Below are 25,892 nucleotides of genomic sequence, written 5' to 3'. Positions count from 1 at the left end.
AAGTCAATGTTATCCTTATAGCTGATATTAGATCTTATACAGTCTCAGAGTAATTTCCCTTATTTAAGAATGTTACTTGGTTATGATAGGCCTGCCTCACTTCTGCAGCATCATTACCAAGGAACAGCAATAACAAATCTTAAAAAAAAAAAAAAAAAAAAGCATTTAATTCACTCCTCTACTTTCCAGTCTCTAAAGTTGCACATAATACACACAGTGCCGAGTGGTTTTCTAAATGGTTGACTGCCAGTAAAAGATACTCTCATCATCAGAAAGGAAAAGTTACTAAATTAATTGCTGATTCAATTTACTTCTGTATTTACCATTCTTGGTATTTTTTAATTTTTTTTTTTTTTTTTTTTTTTTAGAAAAGAGGATGTGAACATTCTGCACATCACCATCTCAATTCAACCTAAGAATTAAAAAAAGATACTCCACAACTACACCAATATCAAACTATATTTCCACAATCAGACTTATTCTTCTTTCTAGAATTACTCTTCTCCTCTGCCCTCCTTTTATCTCTCCATCCTTCCCTACCAGCACACTGAAATGCACATAACCTCCCAAGGATAATGGCTCTGTTCCACATCAAACACAATATCACTTCTGCCAGTGGTTATCATGAAGAGAAGCTGGCCTGTTCAGCCTTGCAATATTATCAAGATTTAACAGACTATGTACAAACACTTTTCCTCCTACCTCTGCCAAGATTATTAAAAAAATAATTGTACTTTACTTCCCTGTCAAAAAGAAATTGGTAGTCACTTGCGAGACTTTTTTTTTTTTTTTTTTGTCTCCCTTCCTTTACTATGGACCACAAGTGTCTCCTCCTGGAGTAACATGGGTTTAAAGTCTATGTTAACAACATATACTCATGGTAGGTTATGATGAGGTAAATGACCATTACCAGTAGGTTTTTCAGTCTTTTTTCACAACTTCGTTCTGCTTCTCCTTGGTTTTATTTTACTTGTCCCAAGCCAAGGGAGGGAAACAACGCTTTCTGAGGTCTCCCCAGCTGCCCACTTCTATGATTCTACAGAGGCAATTATGCTCTTAGGAAATGGTCCAAAGCCAATTATAAAGCAAATAATCTCTAGCAATTTTATGGGTTTTATTACAGTACATCATTTTACATAACAAAGTGGTCTTGACTTAACTTACTGTGTACTTGACTGAAGCAGTAAAAATAGTATGGACATAGTATTGTTATTGATAATTCCTCACTATAACAATAATATTTATGTCAAGATATTGAAAACCATTTCATTTTGCTATGAAAACAATGCAATAACTTTCATTAATAGACATGAACATGCCCCTTTTTCACTCCTTCTTGGACACACATAAGTACCATTTCACACAACAATTTTTAGAAGGTAGGCATTTACTCCAACAAATTCCATTGTTAAAATTACATTAGTTTCAAACCCTCATTGGAGTTAGGAGCACTCAAAAAGCAGTATATGAGGGAACCTAAACACTGTATCAGAAAAGGGACAAAACCACAGTTTCAATTTAGACAACTCAGCCCAACCAATATGAGATGGCCAATCATCCTGCATTTACATGACTGATTTACAAGGGAATTATCATGCTACTTTTCACATTACAGTATTTCTTATCCACCTGTTCTGGTCCTTTCCAGCCTACTGACAAAAAGGTATAAAAAAAAAAAAAAAAAGTTTACATTAGCCTTACAAAAACACCCTAAAAACAACTCCCAGTCCAGTGGCTTTCTCAAGACACAAATGAACAATAAATTTGTATGACTGAATGGTCATAGAGTCCTTCCCAGAATCTATTAAGACAACATCTGTTTACTTATAGGATGTAATTAAGCAGTTTGAGAGGTCTAAACTTTCCTCCTTTCAGAACTGGAGTAGAGATAACTGAACAATGACACACCACAAACCCTTCAGGACATCACTTCCCCAACGTGCTCAAAGTCCATTTGAAAATTGCAGTCTTCCAGTACCTGTCTGCCTGTATCTACAAAAGACAGAAGTAAAATATTGTAATGAAGTTCATAATCTTAAACTATTTTTTTCTATCTCTTCACTTGTTTTTCAAAAATCTTATTTGACTTTTACCCTACCTCTATCTCAACAAGACTAAAAACAAAACAGCAATACAACTGTGAAAAAATTTCTTCTGGACACCAAAACATAATCCATACCAGTTCATGACACATACACCAGGTCATACTCAATGCATACTCCGCTGCATACTCAAAACACAAGTCACCATCTGCAGCACTAAAGAGAGAACAGATGGATGTATTAAGATACTTCTGCAGCACAGAGGAAAAAAATGGTAAATTATTCAGGGAGAAAAGCCATAAGGTACTGCATTCCCCTGGATGCCTACTGAGCTAGTTTCTCAGCACGGGCTCTGCCTTTCTATTGGGATTAGCTGGATTCTTCTATCCAGTCAGGAGTAGTCACAACAACATATTAAAATGAAAGGACCTTTTGCAAGCACATGCTTTTCCCTCCTGCCACATGTCTTGCAATCAAAACCATGTTTGCTTGCCAGCTGAGATGCAGAGAACATTTTGAAGCCAGTTACAAAAGAAACCTTGGCTGCATATGGGGTAATAGAGATGAGATTGGATGAAACAGCATAATCCGTGTCATATACTGCTAGAAATGAGGCATCTTTAGAGATGGCCATCTGTATTACAATACTTCACTTAATATCAAGGTTTTTCTCTACATCTCATGTGACATTTGAAGAGTTTTTAACACTCTAATGATATATGAGTTATATGTTGTGCATTTTAATAAATGCTATAAAAGACAAATAAAGCTTCCTATATATGGAAAAACTGTAACCTTTATTTAAGACATCTGCCTTTAGAGTATAGAAACACCAGTGAGGAATCAATAAAATGGACAGCATCTGTTTTCTTTCTCAGCTTGAAACTACTATTCCCTCAAAATGGGACTGACAAGCTCACAAAGACTCCTCTGGAAGGAGGAGCTGATTACGTCTGCTCTAGAGAGTACACTGAAGGATAACAGCTTTTTAGCTCAGAATAAGGCATGCAGAGTTTGATAGAAAGAGGCAGAAAATGAGACCAAACAGGGAAAAAGCCCTCTGCATAGTAAAGAGATTCAGATGTTTCTGAGAGGAACAGGAATGAAACACACAACCAGGCCTTCTTGGTGGACTACACAAAAGAAGAGCACACAGGCTTGCTGCAACACAAAAGACATTAAACCTCACAGGTAGGTCCAGACAAAGGAGATGGGACAGAATAAAAGTTATTTAACAAACCCATTGGCTTTTCTTATCTACTCTTTCTAAGGATCTTTTAAACAAAAAGTTAAATAGTTAAGTTTTGCTCTTAATAAAACCTTTTCTAAAAATAATTTTTAGAATTATACAGTTCAGGTTGAAAAGGCCACAGGAGATCCCTTGTTCAGTCTCCTGCTCAAAGTAGGCTTAACACTGAATTCAAGCCAGGCTGTTGAAGGATATTGTCCTTTGAGTGTTCTTTGAGACACTCACTGTAACAAAAAATAGATTCACCTCAGATCAATGTGTAAAGGTAATAAATACCGTTCATAGGTACAGTTTCCTTATTTTGAAATAGGGATTTTTTTTTCTCATCTCAATGCACCACACTTTTTTCTTTTTTTCTTTTTTTTTTTTTATATATATATATCACCTATGACCTATCATATCTGTGATATATAACTTAACACTAAAAATCCTCCTGTTTCTGTCTGAGGACTCTCCATTTTACCATGATTCTTACCAAACCAACCAGAGAAGTGGCCTCTACTGTTTCACTATAATTTTGTGGATGCAACAATATACTTTACAGCTCTTTTTTTGTTGTTTTTGTTGTTTTGTTTTTTGCTGTTATTGTTGTTATTATTGTTTGATTGTGTTGTTGTTGTTTTTAACAGAAACTCGTTGGAACACACCACTTTGGCCAGAACTGTCAGATTCATTCTTTCAACAATAAAAGCAAGCTTTTGGAAAGGTTAGAAGAAACTGGTCAAGGGACTTTCAGATTAAAGGCAATTTAAAGACTGCTCTGATTTAAAATGTGTTGCAAGATGTTCCTTTTTACCTGTACCCAGAAATCAAGTGTTATTAAATCAAATGTTCATCAAATGCTTGAATGAATCTTCAAAGTATTTTAAGATAAAGGTCATTATGCATTCCTCAATATACCATACCAATCACTGCTGCAAGTTAGAAAAGGGAAAGATCACTAAATAAGTAATGGGGACAAGTTTTCCAGATGTGCTACCATCTGTACTACCATCACATTCATCAGTGTGTATCTATACTATTAAGAAATAGCACTTATCAAATCTTGTTTGGTTTTAGTCATTATGTGGTATGAATCAAAAAATATCGAATAAGAGCTGTCTTCACTCCCATTCTTCTGTCAACAGTGACAGCTAACCAGGTGCAAAAAAACTCCTTGAGAGCTATTGCATCTGCATGTCCCAGACTCACAGCAGGAGTATTTGTTAGGTTGATTGCCTTTCAAAACAATGACTTCAGACAACTGGTCTGTCACTTCGCTTGCATTAGACGGGCAACTAATAGGGCTGCCAAATAAGCTAGAATACACAGCTCTTGCAGGACCAAGTTCAAGCTTTAAGTTTTCTTAGTTTCTAAACAGGGTTCATAAAATAAATAAATAAATAAATACACTCTTTAGTTTACCACAATACATTTTGATTAGTTTATGAACCAACATGAGTACATAAAACTACAGAGAGAAAATTTGTTGTTTTATTTTCTCATGTAGTAGTTCACTGAATAAATGTTCCTTCTCCCAGTTGAAGTGTTCATGTAGTAAAATGAAACACATAGTAAGAGTCACAGAATTTATTTGTTGGTGACCAAAATACAACAGCATTCTTCGAAATGCTTCAAAATTGTCTGGTCATTTCTGAATGGTAGGTTTTATGGATTTGCTAATTGTCTCCATGATGGCTTCACTTATGGTTTCCACAGCCTTATTTCTTTTTCTTGCCAGGAAGTCTATTCTGTTGATTTCTAGATAAGCTCTATTTTTTCCTGTCACACATCTTAAGGACTGAAGAAGCAGAACAGCTGGGATATTAAGGGAGCACTAAGCAGAACAGTAGGAAGGTAAATGGAAGAGCAGCAGCCAGCAAACAACCAAAAACAGATGAAAAAACTTGGTGAATCACTTCTTTCTTAACTCAGCACTGACCTACATGATGTTGAACTGCATAATATGTATATTTATATTTATATATATAAATAAGTACTGATTTATAAAAATATACATGAGATACTGGATCTAGGAGCTAAACAGGCTCTTAGATTTCTTAAAGACATACTGTATAGACCAAGAGTATCAATAAAATTTGTCTGTGCTTTAGAGTTTACTGCAGGATGGTCAGGAACCAGAAAAAAGAAATCACCGCCCACATCCGTACTTCATAGGGTCTCTATCATAATATAGAAAGTGTCCCCTGTTTCTCTTTTCCCAAGGTATAAGCTAAGGATTATTTCAAGGGACAAAAACCTCACCAAACAGCAGAGCCAAATACATAACTTGCAACAAGTTGCAGCATTCATTGCATATACATTTGTAGTCACTTTTAACAGAAACACCAACAGTGTTAAAATTAAGTAGTTTTAGGTAAAATATTGTTCTTCCACATTTAACTGTAGCAATAGATTTTAGCTTTTTTGATATTGTCAGAATGTTTGAAAATGATAGGTAGGTTTGTTCTATTTTTACCATTTCCTCTGGACATTACACTAACCTTGAGGGTTTTAAAAATAAACACAAGGTTTACTACTAAAACCTTTAAGTTCCTGTATAAAAATGCTACTGTATTCTTTTTATGCATCGTTACATGCCATAACCTCTTTAGACTGCACCAGCAGAGATTATTGCTACCCACCTGATGGATACCTTTCTTTCTCCTCGTTTTCTACTTTCAAAGAGAAAAATGCATCTGAAGTTTTCCAGGTGCTGCTTTTGTTAGCTTTTTTTTTACCTTTATGTGTGCAGTGAATAGCATTGAAACATGCAAAGCTCAACTAACAAATTACACTTTGGTGCAAGATTATTCAGGATAGCAGATTATATACAGAAGGTTTTAATTTAAGAGACATTCCACTCACACACTAGTTTTCTAATAGCCAAATACTCAGAAGATCCCAATAGTCCATGCAGGATGGCTTGTGGTGTGTGACATGCAGTTTCATGGAACAGCAGCTACTGAATTCTTACTGGGTCCTTCATGGACTGGCAACCTGGTAGGTTTTGGATGAAACTTTTATATAGCTTATCACTTCATAGTGACCGAGAACTTTTGCCTCATAATCCTGTGCCACCTCTGAGTCACTGAACCATATACTGCTTATGTCTTCACCCTTTGTGTTTCCTCAGCTAGCTCTAGGCTGCCCTTCGTTTTAGGCTGTCTTGTGTGTCCCTAAATTGAATGTTACTGAAAAATTGCATGTAGATGTTCTTTGATCTTATAAAAATACTGATCTAAATCCCATTGATACATCTCATTCTTTTATCCATCCCTTCTTTCACTGTTCATTCTGGTGCTTTCACACTCAAACATTCCCATTCATACTTCCTTTATACCAACAGCAACATTTCTGTTGCATATTTCTACAACCTTTTCACTTCATGTAATGCTTCAGTCATATGTGTCTACTAAGAATCAGTGTCATTCTTTCCAGACTGGAGTCCTGAAACAAAGAATTAAAAAGTGTCTATCGTACATAGAAGCAAATATGAAATATCCAGAGACTCAGAATGATGCTAAACCTAGCTATAGTTCTTAACAAAATCACCTCTTTCAAGACCATAAATTTATATATGCAAACAAAGGTTACGGTAAATATAATCTCCTGGTCATGTGATTACCCCAATACCTTGATTATCACTAGGTAAGCCTTTTTATCTTTTAAATCACAAGTAAATCACTCAGATGTCCTCAAGGTTATCAGAGGATCAAAGGAAAATAAATGTTTGATGAGAGTTCTGAGTTTTATTTGTATTTTGTGTGGATTACTGATTTTTCAATAGCTTAAAAAAAAAAAATCACCCAAAAAAATCACAAAAAAAGTCACCAAACAAGTGCAATACATTCTCTAGGGCCTCACTATGATGCTGTGACAGTGATAAGTTTGAAGACAGCTTTGCTGTCCCCAATCACCCCCAATCCTGTGTATATTCAAAATAATTTGCCCCTTGTTTGGACCAGTGAGAGATCGTATCATGCATAGATGTTTTAAGATAATATATTGGCCTACGGAGTTAATAAAATCACCTGAGTCAAGTAGTAATGCAGTGTACTTTGTATGCTTTAATTTTCAAAATAATTTTAAATTATTATTAAATAAATAATTTTAAATAATTGCAAAATATTATAGTAACTTTACTCAAGTTATTTTCATGTACACGTTCAAAAGACACAACCCAAAATAACCTCAGACTTAGTTTCTAAGTGGCTCATTATTTAAAAAGAAAGAAAAAAAAAAAAACCTTCTACAGGCACTACATAATCCTATCATCAAGCTGGCAATCCTCAAATCTGAAGTTTGAGGCCATTGTACAACCTCTTTATTGACAACCTCTGTGACAGGACAGAAAGCACCTTCAACAAGCTTGTGAATGATACTAAATAGATGGCAGCAGTCAATATACTGAAAGGTGGGGTTACCTTTCAGGGACCCTGAATATCCTGCACATTGAAAAAAAAAAATTCTACGTGTTTTGTGTAGCAAATGTGATGCTATAGAAACTTCACGAAGTTCAACATAGGCAAGTGCAAAATTGTGCATCTGGAAGCAACAGAACAGGCTGAGGATGTCTGTCTGGGCAGCATCTTTGAAGAAAAGGACCTAGGTGTCTTGGTGGACAAGAAGTTTAGCACGAATCTATTCCATGGATTTGCAGCTAAGAGGACTAACCACATACTGAACGGCCTTAGCAAGAATATAGCCAGCAGATCAAGGGAATTACTCTTGATTAAGCAATTGTGAGACAGCATCTAGAGCACCATGTCTACTTTTGGCCCTCCTGGTCATGAAAGACATAGGTGTACTATAGCAGGTCCAGCAGAGGTCCATCAACATGGTTAGGAGTCTGGACCATGATTAGGAGTCTATTTGTGAGAAGACTCTGAGAGAGCTGGGTTAGTTCAGACTGAAATAGAGATTGCTAGAGGTGTGGGGTGAAGTTTATACATGTGTCTCTCTTCTCTCTTCAAATAAACCCTACCAAAAAGTAGAGCATAAGATGGATGGAGCAAACTCCCCTCAGGCATGCACGGTGACAGAATTAGAGTCAATACATACAAGTTGCAACACGGAAAATTTCAGTTAAGTAAAAAAAAAAAAAAATTAAAGACCTACATACACACTCTGTCCCTTCCAACCTAAATGATCCTATGAATATAAAAGAACTCTATGCAATCATATCATTCTCTCTTCATCTGAATATAATCTGGCATAAGAATACAGGCAGAAAGCTTTAGTTGAGAACAATAATAATTTGGATTTAATTTGGATTTTTTAAAAAGTTACCTAATTTATGTCAAACACATTTGGATTCATAGCCATACTTCTTTTGCAGTAGCTTAGTTCTTTCCCAGATATTTTTCAAAGCCCACATTTCTATTATTGAGAAAATGTATGCCTATATACAGCAGAAATTTTCTATATGTGTTCCTTAATCCAATTCTCCCAAAAGCCTAAGGCTTGAAGACCTTTAAAAACACCAGAAAATACCATGCTGAGAATACAACCAACGCTGACAAGAGCAAATGCAAACAAAACATGATGTACCATCAACAGTCTACATACTCTTACTATTGCCCATATAATGCTGGTCCTATATAGCAATATCTATTCTTTATTAAATACCTATGCTGTTTAATATTTAATCAGTTGTGGAAAGTTTTATTTGAATAACAACCTAAAACTGTATGAGAATTGTATTTCTAAATCCTTCTAAATGTTCAGGCATTAACTTAAAGGGAAGTTAAAATACTTTAAGTAAAAGTCTTAAGAATTTTAAAAAGCAGTACTTGTAACTAAAATTCACTGAAGTTGGAAACCTCCTTACCAACCCTTTGGAAAAAACAAATTTGTAGGCCCCAATACAGGCACTCAATTTCCACAAGAACTTAGTGACAAAGTCAGCCTTCATGGAAGTGAAAACTGTACTGGGTCTGGCTGGAATGTTAACTTTCCCAGCAGCAGCAAGTGCTGAGCTCTGCACTTGTAGCTGGAACAGCAGTGGTATCACACCAGTGTTGTGTCTACTGCTGAGCAGCAGTGGCACAGCGTTGGGACTCTCTCTAACCCTCCTAGGGGGTGGGCAAAAAGTGAGAAGAGAAACATCACTAGGGCAGCTGACCTAAACCAACCAAAGGGATATTCCACACCATGTGATGTCACACTCAGCAATAAAAGGTGGAAACAGGAAGAAGAGGGGAGGGGTGGGCTCTCGTTGTGAAAACGTCAGTCCTCCTTCCGAACTCCGGCTACGTGCGTTGAAGCCCCGCTTCAAGGACGTGGTCAAGCATCACTCATTTGTGGGAAGTAGAGAGTAATTTCTTTCCTCTGCACTTCCACATAGCCTTCATTTGTTTTATTTGTTTGTTTTCCTCCCTTTTTTTCCTTTTCACCTCCCTTTTCCCCTTTCCCTTTTTTTTTTCCCTTTAGTTAAATTGTTTAGTTCATAATAATCTTTCTTTAATTATTATTATTATTATTTCCCTTTAATTAAATTATCCTTATCTCAACCCATGACTTGTTCTTTGCTTTACTTCTTCCCCTCCTCATCTAAGGAGGGGGAGTGAGAGAGTGGTTGTGGTGTTTAGCTGCCCAGCACGGTAAAACCACCACAAAACAACTACAGTCTACTTTCAAAATTGAGGATATTAAGTTAAAAAATAAAAAATTAAAAAGTCAAAGTCCAAATCAGAATTCTTTCTAATTTTAGGACTAACCCAAATGCCACTTCCATTATGCTGCCCATATGCATCTGGCACAGATTTATAGAACAGTAGGAAAAGTCTATCTGAAGACATGCCAAGACCAAATTTAGTCTTAAAAAATCTTTAATAATTTTAAAATTTAGGTGTAAGCCTTCTGTCTTTATATTTTAACACACCTAAAATCTCTATAAAAATAAATCTAAAATTAAACAAACAAACAAAAAATATCCAGTTTCTTTTCCCCCATACTTCCCCTTGTTTTATTTGCTGGCTTGTCTGATTTATGGGAGATTTTTCGGCTGCTGTTACTGTGTTCTGACTCTTAGGCTCTATAAAGGGCTGACATCCAACTCTCTCAGCAAAGGTCACTCTGAGGCAGGGATTGGGAAGTATTAGAGAGCTTACTAGGAGAAAGAGATAATGACAAAATCCAGCATTTTAAGCCCCCTGCCATACCCCTCCCACAAGATCCTCAATGCCACAAGGGTGTTTTGTTTTGTTTTGTTTTAACCATTTGTTTTTCAACCAATAAAATGTTTTATATAATGTATAAAACAAATTATATGTTTTGCCAACGGCTCTTCATAGCTGGGTTCAGCCTTCTGGATTTCAGCTAACAAAGTACAAAACAGATTTAAAAATAATAAATAAATAAATAAACAAGCAAACCTCAGCCTGTAAAATAATTTCTACATAAGCCACTTGGTTTACAAACATCTTTTATTCTCAGAATGCAAAGTCACAGGTCAATAGTAAATTATCATGTTTTAACTTATTAGCATCTCAACACATCTAATGTCCAAAGGAGTATCGAATGTGCCTACCAGATATATGTCTAGATCTACAGTTAAAACAAACTTCTCTCCATGCGTTTCAACAAGTACACTTAATGGCTTTGAAACAGGGGAAAAAGTAAAGCAATAGCAACTGAAGATGCAAAAGCCAAATTCCAAATGATAAACCTTCACAATTCAAAGTGCTAGAAAACAAACCGCAGCAGCATTTGATAAGCTACTTGTCTGAGTCAACAGATCATTTATTTTGGAAAATATTCAGGTCACATGCAGATAATTTGACATGTTTCCCAACTATAATGTACTATTTCTCTGAAGTCTCTATAGTTATTATACTAGTGACATATTTATTTTTTTTTTAATTACTGCATATGGCTAGCTGTACAGGGTATTACAGAGTTCCAGTCAACAAAATTGCCTTTGGGGATTTTAAAAGGAAGAAATTGCTAGCTCATTTTGGTGAAGATAATAACAATAAGCAGTAACACAGTGTAGTGCTGAAACCTCCAAAATTCCAGATGGGAGTCTGTCTGCACTGTCAACCAAAAAAAAAAAAATAATAAATCCCTGGTGTGTTAGTATGGGTCAGAGGGCTAGTGTGCATTCCACATCCAGTTACTGGCAGGAAAACATGTTTTTAGAAATGCAAAGTGTGAAAGAGCAATGGGCCAGGCTTCATTGCTTCTGGGATCTTTTCAAAAGACATTCTCAAACTCTGCTACTTCCTACTTGACCAGAGAGTGTACCAGTAGAGATAACATCCAAAGAAAACACTTCTCCATCTCACATCAATATTTAATTGATGTTAATCAACATAAACAATAATGTTTAATGACATCAAACAAGATTACAACAGGAAGCCAACTCATTTTAAAATCCATTTCAACATAACCTCAGGTTATACTTATCAAAATGCCTTAATTTAAATTGTGTTGCTATTATATTGCAAAATTAAGCAAGTGTGAATTTTTTATATATCAGAAACTTGGATCTTTAACGCTTCAGTTTTTCTTTTGCCATTTTAGAGTTAACGTTCCATTTTTTGCACTTTTAATTGATTTCTTTAAAGTCAAATCAAAAGACTCATTCTTACTTTCAAAATGTTGAAATGTGCTTTTATCTATAGCTATTTAGTCATATGTCTGCATGATAAGATTTCATATCAGGTTATCATCAGTTAGAATAAAAGCAAAATTCTGATATCATTAAAGCTATAGATTTTCCTGCATACCTTACTAGGCAGAAGCTGGCACAGGCAAATATTTCACAGGAACTTTTTTCTCCTAAATCTCCATCTCTCTTCTCTCTTCAAAGAGGTTCCCCTGAGAAAACCAAAAGCATCAGTGAAAGCTTTTACCTCAGTTAGAATTTTCAGTTTCTCCTTAAATTGTAATGCCATTGTATGCCAAGCACATTGGGGTATATTTGATCTATGATCTCAGCAGTAGTATTCAAATTAAGGCCTCTGCACAGAGCAAGAAAATATTTATTGAATATTCAGTCATATATTTTAGTGATAATGTTTGTAGCTCTTATATTTTGCTTTTTTCATAAATAAATTAGCAGTGACTTTGCAAATATAAATGCTCATAAAATCAGTATTTATTTGTTTAAAAAGAAAAACGTGTAAAGGAAGTGATTCCCCAACCATTCTTGAATACTTTTTGCAAAATTCAGCACTTACAGTATGCACTGCATCAGTCCACTACCTCATATTTCATTCATCCTCAGTGGATGAGTTCTAAAGCCAGTTAACATAGCATGAGAGGCAATTATTGTCAGCTAACCTGCCTGCCACGTTAATTTAGTTATGTGAGTCATCAATTATGCTCATATAATGCAGTGTATTATTTAATCTACTGCCCCACACAAGGTCCTCATTTTGTTTCTGCCTACAGCTATCAAACCCTCAATACCACATTCCTAAAATTTAGCCAAACCAGAGTTCTACAGTGTAGTGAGTTTACATGGCAAACTTTTGGTAGTGGGGGGGCATAGGTGTGACTTCTGAAAGAAGAAAGAAGCAGCTGCCCCATGAGGCCCCATAAGAGGGCCCTGCTGCAGTCCGGAGCCAAAGCAATAAGCGATGTTGTTTGTGCCTCTGTGAGAGCATATTTAGGACAAGGAAAAGAAAAAAGAAAAATAATAAAACAAACAAACAAACAAAAAAAAACTGCAGGACGCAGCAGCTGGGAGAGTGAGGAGTGAGAACCAACACTGCAGCCCCAAGGTCATTGTAGTAGGAGGGCAGGAGATGCTCCAGGCACAGAGCAGAAGATCCCCTGCAGCCTGTGGAGAGGCCCCTGGTGGAGCAGGCTGTCCCCCTGTGGCCCGTGGGTCCCACATGGAGCAGATCTCCATGCTGCAGCCCATGGAGCCCACGTGGAGCTGGAGAAGGTGGATGTGGGCTGGAGGAGGCTGCAGCCCATGGAGAGCCCCCGCAGGAGCAGGCCCTGGGCTGGAGCTGCAGCCTGTGGAGAGGAGCCCACGCAGGAGCAGGGGATCTCGGGGGAGCTGCTGCCCACACATGGGGGACCCGTGCTGGAGCAGTTTGCTCCTGGGGGATGGACCCCGTGGCACAGAGCCATGTGGGAGCAGTTCTTGAAGAGCTGCTGCCTGTGGGAAGCCCATACAGGATCAATTTTGGAAGGACAGCGTCCCGTGGGAAGGACCCCACGTGGAGCACAGGCAGAGAGTGACCGAGGAGTGGTGGAGACAGTGCTATAGACTGACCACAGCCCCATTACCTGTTTCTATGCCGCTCAGGGGAAGGAGGTGGAAGAAGGTGGATGTCAGGAAGGTGGTTTTAGTTTCTTTCCTTTGTTTCTCACTTCTCTAGCTTGTTAGTAATAGGTAATACATTTTACTAAGCTCCCTCTTCTGAGTCTGTTTTGCCCATCATGATAATTGAGTGATCATGATAGTTGAGTGATCTCCCTGCCCTTATCTCAACCCTTGAGCCCTTTTCATTGTATTTTTCTCCCCCTTTCCCTTTGAGGAGGGGAGTGAGAGAGCTGTTGCGGTGGAGCTTAGCTGTCGACCTGAGCAAAATCACCACATACAGCTGACTGAAGGAAAGGGGGTAGATGAAATGAAGTGTGGCAAGGTCAACTGAAGGTTTATGGATTACTTACCAACACAATTACAGCGCTGACAGTAGTTCAAGGCTATTTTTAACACAATTTGAAAAATTCAGGAAAAGGAGAGAAAATGAGACTATTAAACCAAAACAACAAAGGAGAGCCATAAGAACATCCTCAGCTCTCATATTCAGATGCTACTGAATGCATTCACACCAGGAATAGAACTAATAGCACTCTTGGGTTCCAAGAGACAGCAAAAGTCAAGATGGCTCACAAGCAACATGGTTGTCTCCTTGAGAAGTTCTGAGGTAGTACTACTACTGGCAGTAGCAACTACCCAGGCTCTCTGATATGTTAGTGGATTACTGAAAATGGAAGAAAAGTATTCCAGATTAGGGATGCATCATCTCGTTCTAGCAAATTGTTTAAATAATGATAATTTAGCTGATCTGCAGATTTTCATTCAAAATATTTTTATCAATTTAATCCTACTATATGATTCGATTTCCACAAAGTTACATACCTCACTATAACATAGTCAACATGAAAACAACTTTATAATATATGGTGGCATTAAGACATTTTCATCAAAAAGTGTAAATCCCTGAGTACAAAAATAGCTTTCTCTAGGTAAAAGCAACAGCCAGTTTTACATGTTAATAAAATCCCAAATGACAAGATTATTAAGAAATGTCTATAATTTGAGGAGCCTCTTTCAAGATGTTGTTGATGTAAAACATATTTCTACCAGTTCCACCTCACTATTCTACCAATACTTTTTCCAGTAACAGGTGAAAGCTTTTATACGTGCCAACTGAAACTTCTTATTTTCAGATGCAATGCGTAACACTGACCTCTCTGCCAAAACCAGCCTGCTCACGCAGGCCCTTTTTTCAATAAATGCAAAAGATACTTGCAGATTATTTCACAAGCATTTATCCAGTGGTGAGCCATTGCTGCCAACTAGGTGCACCATAATTCTCAGAGGAACACACAACAGCATTGTTGTGGTAGGCTGAAGAGAAAAGACTTAATTTCATTACAAAACCTTTTTTCCCTTTCACTCTGTGGAAATGTATAGTTTAATATTAACACAGAATGCATTTTTCCACTGACCATCTTTTCTTGCCTCCAGATTAACACCACAGACATTTTTTCCTGCTTGTAATATCAATTAGCTTTCACACGTTAGCTGGTTCTTCCATTTATTACATACTCCACATACAATTCTTACAATCATTTTGTTAGAAGAAAAATAAATTCATGCAAACATATCTTCCAGTAAACTATTTCAATCTTAGATCAGAATGGTTATACACGGGTTATTTTAGGTTAAAAAATATTTATATTGATTTTTTAAATTGGCTGCTAAAAGGAAAAAGAGCATTAGACAGATGATCTTATCTTGGCTTCCAGAGACTTGCTATACAAGCAGATTTTCTCCTTGATGGCTAAAAAAAACAATCTATAGTTAATTGTTGCCAATTGAGACAGTCCATAGCTAGTGATTCACAAGTATTTACTTTAACCCTATAGTCCAAGTGAAAACACGTATTATATGATTGTTTTTTTTTTTTACCTACAGATGTATGTCTACATTTATTTACCTACACAGAGCAAAGGAGATGTCTTACACTAGGTGTCAAGTCTGGTAAGAAATTAATAGAAGATAGAACATTAAAGAAAATAGTAAAATTAAATTAAAAATATTGCCATGAAATAAATAAATTTCAAAACTGTGATTACACTCTCAAGTGCACTTTCCCTGCCAAGAAGGTACAATATACATATTAGCACATCATGAAATACTTTGCACATACAGAATCAGAAAGATGTTAATGCCTAATGCTCACAAATTTGAAAATTTTGTCTTTACAATATATGTCAAAATGCTTAAAAATTACGTCAAAGAACAAGTTATATGAAAGTCATCTGAGATGTTCTTCGCAGCTGACCGTTGAAGTGGGAGAGGTTTTCAACACTTATATCAATACCAGATTGTGCTAAGTATACCATTCTCTTCACATGCACTGGCACTGTGCAGTCACACAAAATCATTCTTCAGGGAAAATTTTGCATACCTGTCCTAGTATGCACACACCTACATCTACCTAATCATCCATGCACCTATAAATAGTGAAAAGTTAGTCTTCAATGCATTGGGTTTAACTTAATCACTTAACACTTAACCCACAGACCTCTGAAGAATGCTTCCTTTGAGTTTTGAAGGCTTTACATTAACTAATTGCATAAAAGTTTTCCACACGCCTTCTACAGAAGCACAAAATATTGCCAAAACAGACCTACAGGCACTATGGCAGCTGGGGATCTAAACATACTTCCAAATGAAAAGTGTGTTAAAGTTGATATTAACTGTACACATTAAATAAGAGTAAGGTATTTTTTAGAGTATTAATTTCTGTAAAGAAGTGCTAAATTTGCTGGATTCTAGACATGTTAGTTGGGAAAGTGCATCGTTAACGCACCTGTACATCGCGGTGTTGTCTCTCTCTGAAATTCCTATGACAGAGTACTCTCTTCCTCTATCAAGGACAATTCATCAGTTATAGAGAAGAATTTTTAAAAATATAGCATTATTACTCTATAAAAAGCAATAATTTGCAAATGCAACTGAACAAATATCTGTGTGAATTTTAAAAGTTCCTGATATTCCATTAAGATCACCAGGACATAAAAATGGCCTGAAAAATACTAATGTTCTAAAAGGAACTGTGTTTAAATTGATTTTAAGTCAAAATAATAAATGGATTTCCTTGCACATTCTAAGAAAGCTCCTTGTGCATCTGAGAGTGGGTACGTGATCTTGTGTAAGAAATAGTACAGTTTTTGAATGTGAAGAAACTGAACCCCTGCTTGAAATAGTCTACTCCAGCCAAATTTAACACTACGAACAACATAATTTATTTTTGTTTTACGTTCTTTTCTCAAAATTATGGTAATGCCAAGTTCTGTTTCAAAGTTACAGAATGTATCTAGACAATAGAGAACTACAAAAATGAAAGCAGAAAAGAAGAAAGAAAGGACCAAATCCTGTTACTTTACAGTTCTTCATCCAGAAGAAAAAAAATGCTATGTGTCTAGATTTTTATGGCTGTTGTCAATGTAATTTCTGAGCTTCTTACATATATTAATGGATTTGTTCTCCACAAAAAGCTCCAGAACAGAAAAATAAACTGCCGATTTACAGGGAAAGAGCCACATCCGAGATGAAGTGACTCACCCAAGATCACACAAAAATACTTTGGGCAACACTGGAAACTGAATCTGCATTCAGATGTACACATCTTATTTATGAAGTCTGTTTCCCTTTCTGTTAAGAATGGAGACAACAGTAGCTCATGCAATACCCGAATAGTTTCCGTGTATTAAATCTCAGCAATAACCAAGGAACAACCCCAGGACAGATCTAATCCATACCCAGCCAGGCACTCCCATCAGCAGTAGAACTGGAAACAACCATCCTGAACTTGCATCTGTATCAGAAAAGCATTAAAGCATTTACAAAATTACTACATTTACATATTTTGCAGTATAATTTGGCCAGAAAAAAAAAAAAATGGGGGGAGGGGATATGTATAGCAAGAAAGACATTTTACTTCGTTTTGAAATAGGGGATTAGACTAAAATAAGTAAAGTAGATGGAGGGGACAGCCATGCCATTTGTGTGTCCCTTCAAACATAGATTTCTGCTCTTGCAGACTCAGGAAGTTTACAAAAGATAAGCCCAGAAAACAATGTATTCTGCATACATGCCACTTTTTTTTCCTGCTGGTTAACACCCTTAAAATGCCTATCCTCCTGAACTTAAGAAATTCTAACAGCAACAAATGCTGTTCAAGAACAGAAAATATTCTGGTATTGTTGCTGCTGTGAGCAGCAGCAATGCCTGCTCTTGAGAAATATCCTTTTAACCTTGAAAAGGATTGATGTCTTCATGCAGTGATGTATGGGGATATCCGCTCAATAGTTATGAGCAATTGCTTCACCTTGCAGGCTATTGCTACCAGTAGAGACGTATGCAGTTTCAGAACCTAGTTAATCACTGTGTAGTATGGGCATGGGCTGGATTTATAACCACGGCTCTAATAGTGCAGTTGAGTACAGTTTTATTATTTGGGGAAACTGTATCAAAACTGTGTCAAAATTAGAAGTTTTCAGGAAAAATTAAAAAAAAAAAAAAAAACACGATGAGGTTCATTTATGGACTTCTGAAGCCTATAATTTAGAATTTTGTTGCATGTAATTTTAATCCAAGCAAACTTAAAAGCTACTACCATAAGACTGAAAAATAAGCATCCTGACAAACTGTTATATCCATGACTTAGGCGTAAACATCAGACTAACCACCCACCCAGCAGTGCCCCAAAGTCCTCACAATGTCAGTTTGACTCCTCTTTAGTAGCGTGTTACTTTTCCATGTAACCTAATAATCAGCTGCTCAGGACAGCAAGAAGGTGGCTCAAGGAGCGTAACAGAAGCGTGAATACAGAAGCTAGCAATGAAAAAGGCAATGAAAATTATATTAGTACCCTAAGATGTCAGAGAACAGCATATATTTCAGCCTTCGCTCAGAACATCAAATATTTAACTCCTTAAACTGCTGAAGGTCCTCAAGTTTTTCAGCCAACTATCTGGGAAATGTTCTTATAAAATGAAAACCATTACAAACAAGAAAAACAAACAGGCAAAAAAAAAGAAATCAACAGATAGGGTCAAGCTAGTTAATGTTCCATTTCTTGTATGCTGATACAAGAATTCCCTACTCCTCTACCCTACTAAGCCATGAGCTATGGATAGAATCACCTTTGTTCTCTATTCTTATTCAGCAGCCTTAAAGCCTGCTGCTTTAGAATTTCCTGGCCGTATCTTCTTTTGCTACTTGGACATTTTTGCTTTTTATACTACCATGTACACGTCTGGTGCATCTGAAACATGACAGAGTCATTGCACACCATAAAAATATGGCTGTGTGTGTACTTCTGACTAAGAAATTCTGAAGAACAAGGTGCCATTGTAGGGAGTTAAGAATTGCCCAAGATTTTTCTTTCTACAAAACACTGTGGTTATAGAGCAACGCATTACATTTAATGTCAAAATAACAGCAGCAGGCAACTGAACCATTCTCAAGCAATTCTCCAGACTGTTGTTCAACTCTCTACCTAGGTGGCCTTCACAAGAGAGCACAGATATAGATTGCGCTGACTGTTAACGCTCTAAGTAACAGGCAGGATGGGGTAAGTGGAAGGGGCAGGAAGGAATATGTGGATGCCAGTTCAGCAATGCATAAGTAGACTGTGTCCATATGTTTGTATGTATTTGTCTCTGCATTGCGCATAAACCTCTCTCTCATGAAAGTAGTAATAACTCTGCAAGCCTAAGGAAGATCAGTCAAAAAATAAATGAAAGACAAATGCTTTTCCCCGCTATAGATGGCACTATCAGCTTTAAATTAAGCAGGAAAGGAATATTTTTTTTCATTACCACCATGGACTCCCAACTTTCCTCTGACTCTTTATGGTCAGCAATTGCCTTAATGTCAGGGCTCAAAGAGCAGAAGAGAAGCTGCAGAGCTGTTGAAAATACATGAGCCAGAGACAGGGACTAAATGAATGAGTCCCATGTATAATGCATGAGATTTGACAGATCTGTGGGATCTGTTCCTAAATGATTCACAGCCCTAAGAAAACCAAGCATATGGTTCTTCAGATACCTGCTCTTGAAGGGTTCTTGCAATCACTTCTTGTCTCAGGGTGGAAACCAGGAGAGGGGGAAGGAAAAAAAAAAAAAAAAAAAAAAAAGGAAGAATTAAAAATTCGTTCATTCCAGTTTACCCTAAAACAGAACACACACATACAAGAATCCAAGCTCATCTTGCTTTCAGAAATGCGCATGAAAATATGTACTGAAATATGTATTTGAAATTTAGATTACCTCTCCTCCCTGCAGGAGCCAAGCCTTAATTCAGCATTAGATTTGATGCATTTCTATAACCCCTTATTGTTTTGGGATCAATCTCTCATTGCTTTGCTAACCAAACATCCAACCTACTTTTCAGTGTCATCTTCCTATCACAATTCAACTGATAAGTACAAAGCTGCATTCAAATTTGATGGACTTCCCAGATAAACACTTGCTTGAAGACTTATTTGGAGACCTTGGGAAATTATACTAATTATATTCAAAGTGACCACTTCTTCCCATCTGCAAATTTAAGGAGAACAGTTTAACATTTTCATTAAAAAGGAGAAAACATGGTAAGTAAGCAGAATAATGAGTATTAATTCTTAAAGTGTAACTAAAGCCATAAAATTTCAGAGTCTTTCCCTCTGGGGAAGCAACTGTTCAGCCAGCTGGTTGCTTTCCCTTCATTCCAGTAACAATCATTCACAGTTTGAGGCTTAAGTCTTCTAGATAGCAAGGCCTGGTGTGGGCTGCACTGATCTCTGGTGCAATGCATGTCAGCCAGGTGCCTGTCAGTCTGCAAGCCATGCCTCATGCTGCCTTTCCCATCAACAGCTCCCACCAGCCATGCTTTACACCAAAGCTCATCTAATTTTTTGCTTTACCTGCAATTTTTTGTTTTATTTCTTAAAACATGCATATTATGTCAAGAAAAAAATAATCTCTCAGGTCACCAGAAACTTTGGCAACATCTTCTGCCTCATACATTACAGAAGAGACTGACTTGTGCCTTTTGCGCTTTTGATGAGTGACCTACAACTTTTTTTCCCCTTTTTATTATGCATCTTAAACATACCACATCTTGAGAAACACAATTAAGTTTAAGGTTTCTGTGAATTTTTAGAATTGGTCATACAGCAGTAAGTCCCAGGTATGCTGTGAATAGGATAACAAGATTTTTAATCAAGCAAACTGTGTACTAACCAACAATATGCTTGCAAGGCAAAAGTTATATACTGATTTATTTTAAGTTGCTGAAACAGGATCAATGGGATGGAGTAAAGAACAAAGAAGCAGAAGCCAAAAGCAGAAAGTTAAGCCAAGAAGCAAGCCCTGAGGGGAAACAAAGGTAAGATCATATTTATCTATACAGCTGTAAGAAAGCAAACCTGCTTAGCTGTTGACCCTATGATGATATGGAATAGCCCATATGGCAAACAGTATTTGATATTTACCAGCAGACTCTCAAAGGAAAATCTCTAGGGGTATTTGAATCTGCCTTTTCTTTTCCTTGACTTGTCAGAGAAGAAAGATGTCTCTTGCTTTTCGCCACCATCAACACAAAAGAATAAAACTGAATCCACCTAACTCACTCCTAGTGAAAGCAATCTTAAAGAACAAATGTTCCACTTTTCCCATGCACACACACATAACCCTGATGACAGCAATACAGAAAAAAATTGAGCATGCTTAGGTACCCAAGAAGAACAGAGGGTTTAGTAAGCAAGATTAAAGGTCACCTAATGTGCAACAACAGTCTTACCTGGATAACAAAAGCCAGCTTTCATTCATGAGCCTGATGAATTAAAAAAAAAAAAAAAAAAAAAAAGACAAAACCAAACAAAACCAAATGAACAGAACAGAACTACCTATGTATAATATGCTTAAGTCTCCAAATTTAGGTATGCATAGGAACACTAGTTAACTGTGTTTTTAAGTACATGTCTTTACATTTGGAAGTTTTTTCAGAGCTTTTTTTTTTTTTTTTTCCATTTAAACATAGTATTCGACTATGGCATTGGTTTGATAACAAGAACTACTGTTAGTCATATCTTGCATAATGAAGTTATGGCTAATATAAAACACCAATTTAACAGGCTGAAAAGGGCATAAAAAGTCTAATTTTATTCTGCTACAATTTAGTATGTGTTAAAGGGAAAAATATGTAAAGGAATAAGGGAATATACTTATCTGCTAGTATTGCCGAAGGAAAAAGTATTGACTTTAAAAAAAATAAAATAAAATAACTAATAGTGGTCATTCCTTTTTGCTACATAGTAACAGAATTTCAAACTTTTAGTACTATATGAAGTTTAGGAAGTAACTGCCCCTAACTTCATATATCCCGGAGTAGAAAAGTATGACAATAAAGCCAAATATCATAAAAGTGGAAATTTTTAAATCAGAAATTTGAGCTGTATAGTTTTTAATAAAAAATCTGATGTGCTAAAAGATATCTTTTATTAATTTACATATTGACATTAAAATATTTTTGTTGTAAAATCGAAAGACTGAAAAAAAGGTTTCTTTTATATTTCTCCAACTGGCGAATTACAAGCAAAATATAGGAGCATATACGTGAAAGGGTAGCTTCAAATTATTACATTTTCTAGTTCAGTTTACACAAATTGTGCACAAACCTCTCTCTCGCACTCTTATTCTCTCATATTTCCTACACATGCTCACATACACCATGTTTAAAACAATACCCTTGGTCTCGCAGGTTAAATCCTGACTGATTTCCTAGGCTATTTATCCAGGGAGCTGGGCTGGATCCTTACTTCCATGTAAAACTTCTTAATACATGAAGGAAGAGTTGAGGCAATCCCAAGCATTCAAGACTGAGCAAAGAATGGACCGAGAGCAACCCTGATGTTAAAGACCTGAGGGTGCTGGTGGATGAAAAGCTTAATTTGAGCCAGAAATGTGCACTTGCATCCCAGAAAGACATATGTATACTGGGCTGCATCAAAAGAGGAGCAGCCAACATGTCAAAGGAAGTGATTCTCCTCCTTTGTTCTGCTCTCATGAGACCCCACCAGAAGCCCTGCGTTCAGCTCTGGGACCCCCAGCACAACAAGGACGTGGACGTATTATAAGGAATCTAAAGGAGGGCCATGAAGAGGATCAAAGGGCCTCATTTCTATGAAGATGGGCTGAGGGAGCTGGGGTTGTTCAGCCTGGGGAAGAGTAGACCCCGAGGAGACTTTATAGTGGCCTTCCAGTGCCTAAAGGGGACTACAGGAAAGCTGAGGGGGAATCTTTGTCAGGGAGTATAGGGATAGGACAAAGGGCAATGGCTTTAAGCTAAAAGCGGGTAGGTTTAGATTAGATATTATAAAGAAATTCTTTACTCAGAGGGTGGTGAGGCACTGGCACAGGTTGCCCAGAGACAGGTTGCCTGTGGATGCCCCATCCCTGGAAGTGTTCAAGGGCAGGCTAAAGGGGGCTTTGGGCAACCTGGTCTAGTGGGAGGTGTCCCTGCTCATGGCAGGTCAGGGTGGGATTAGATGGTCTTTAAGGTTCCACACAACCCAAAATTCTTCGATGCTGTGAAGGATCAGGTGGTGGTAACCCTTTGGGTGAGTTACTCCCACACCTTACAGAAATGTGTTAGAAGAACTTTATAAATGATGTTGTGACATAAATTATGCATATCATCCTGGGTTTAGTGCTTCTCAACTAATGTTAAGAAACATGAGCACAGAGGCTGGGGTTTGGGCAGATTTGTGTAGCTCACCACAGTTCCAGCATTCTACCCTAATTAGAATTCAGAGGCATGCACAAAGCACACTTCCTATATTAGGCATTTTAAAACAATACAATGACAAACATTTCATCTTCACAGTGGCTACAGTACTTCTTTTATCCAAAAGCTCAGTGGGTAAAACAGTTGTGTTGGAAAACACTATGCAATGGAGTCTACTTATTTCCCCACAGGAAGAATATCCTAGCCTACAGAGGCTGTCTGGTCTGAGATAATTTACCTTCTCATTGAAGCTGTGCCACTTTGCATGTTGTGTTCCATGATTTACTGGACCAGGAAGAGAACTGACTCACTGCATGAGTTTGACCCTCTCCTCTGGGGTTATACACATTCCCTTGAGAGAATACTTCAATCCCTTTACCCTACCTGCAAAATCTCATTCTACTGAATGAGCACATGATGGTCTTCTGTCAACAAATACTTGACCTTACTTACGCCTATATGAGGCTGAGAGCTAGCTGAGCTTGACCTTAGAAGTCAAAACATAAGTTGAGCCTGTAACACTACAGTTATGAGAAAGCCACTGTCATGCATCTAGTACCTATGGGAGGCCAGGGATGTGGAATGGCTGAGCACACATGGGTTATCCTGCCACTACCACAGCAGCCCACTGAGGGCAGATGAAAATTCTTCACTTTCTATATGTCTGCAATGAATTAATTAAAAAAAAAAAAAAAAAAAAAAAAAAGCATTATATCTAAACTGTAGATGAATACTTGAGAGGGACATTAGATATTATGGTAGGAACAACAAAGATCTCATTCTGAAACAAATCAATACCTATAACAAAAATTACTCCTCATCTCCAAACTTCATGAGATTTTGCAGTTAGAGGCAAATATTAGACCTCGCAACATCTGACTAATTATTTATACTTTGCTCAAAGATCTTGGTAACTGAAGCTATACAACTGCAAAACATTACTTGGTCATTACGTGATTACACAAATGTCAAAAACAGTCACAGCTTAACAACAGCAATACAAAGCTGTCAGCACAGGCTGCAGACCGAATGCTCTCTCCAGGTTAATTCCTTTAGTGGCATTTTGGCACCGCAAGCTGGCTACATCTGATCTGGTAGTGTTTCACAGTTGGAACAATCCAGCCAGAAAACAAAAAAACCCTCCTCTTAGACCTCCAGGAAGGAGGACATCACGTTGTTGCACTTCTGTGCTATAGCCAACCTCTACTTGTTCTACCAGCCCTTTGTAGGTTTTACCATCTGAGTGAGAGGCACCGCAGCCCATATCACATTTATTTACACTGGTAGCTTACCATGACTGCAGTGAGCTGCTGGCAAGCATGGCATAGATCCACTTTTTGCCTGTCTGGCCCTGGGCAAATCGGGCCTGGATCAGGCCTACAAGTGCTCTCTGACTCCGTAAATAACAAACTTATTTTCAGTTCTTGCCAATCAAAAGAATGAGGAAGATGGAAGACTGAAGTTAAAACTAAGCCTGGTGCACTTCTACAGAAGAGACTTCTCCTTTCAACTTAACGCTCTGACCCACATTCCAGTATCTTTTTTTATATTGCATTACATAGCCTGTGCCCAATATGATGGTGCTCTCCTGTTCAGGTCAATTTGAATTTTTCAAGTACGATTTCCTGAGACATACTACCATGCATTTCAAGATCTGTAGAGGATGCTTCCATTATTCATTGTGTAGTGCCGTAAGTAAAAACAAATAATTCTAGAAAAACAATTGCTACCTCTATTATAGCTCATATTGATTAAATATGTGATTTAGAAAATTAATGGACAATAAAACAATAAATAGCTCTTTTCTAGGATGACATATTTTCAATAGGCAAGGTTATTCTATCTTGATTTAAATTACTTACAACTCCCTACAACAAAAATTTGCAGTTTTACTGGATTAGTATGCCCTTTAGTGAAGACATTTTATTTTTATTAGTTATGAGATGTGACTATGGACACAAGGTATGGTGAACAGTATTGATGCCATTGTAACGCCCTCTGTGACATGATATGTTCCTAGCTGAAAGAAGTTGGATTAATATTAAAAACTATTAATCTTTCAGAATACAGGAGCCAGACTGAACTGACTTTCCCAAGCAGGGGGAAGTTACATACTACTGTCTAGACCCACCTCCCTGCCTTTCTGTGGTTGTATTTGCATACCAGGTGTCCAATTCTCTCCTATGCTGCACGTTTTATAAAGTAAATATAAGATGCCAGTACGTAGCATACAGTAGGAGAGGACAGATCCAGTTGTGACAGTGCTCAGCTAGCACAGGAGTTATGACAGCATTTGGGCATTTAGTCTTTTTTACACTTCTCACCTCGAAGCACTACATAAAGCATACTCCACAGCCACCATATGTAGGGCCAGATTCCCCACTCCATTTCAGGTGTCATGATTGCATAGTGGAAATCAATGAAGTTACACAGCCAGAAAATTAGTGAAACACAGATCGGCCCCCATGCCCCATAGGGACTTTAGTTCACTGGTGGGAGAAGCAATCCTTCTAACATACATTTGTCAATCTGACTCCATTTATGTCAATTTTAAGTATTGCTTTTGACTTCGAGGGAGTAGCCA

The sequence above is a fragment of the Aythya fuligula genome, chromosome 2, assembly GCF_009819795.1.
Source record: "Aythya fuligula isolate bAytFul2 chromosome 2, bAytFul2.pri, whole genome shotgun sequence".
Taxonomy (NCBI): Eukaryota; Metazoa; Chordata; class Aves; order Anseriformes; family Anatidae; genus Aythya; species Aythya fuligula.
Note: the sequence above shows the minus strand (reverse complement) of the source record.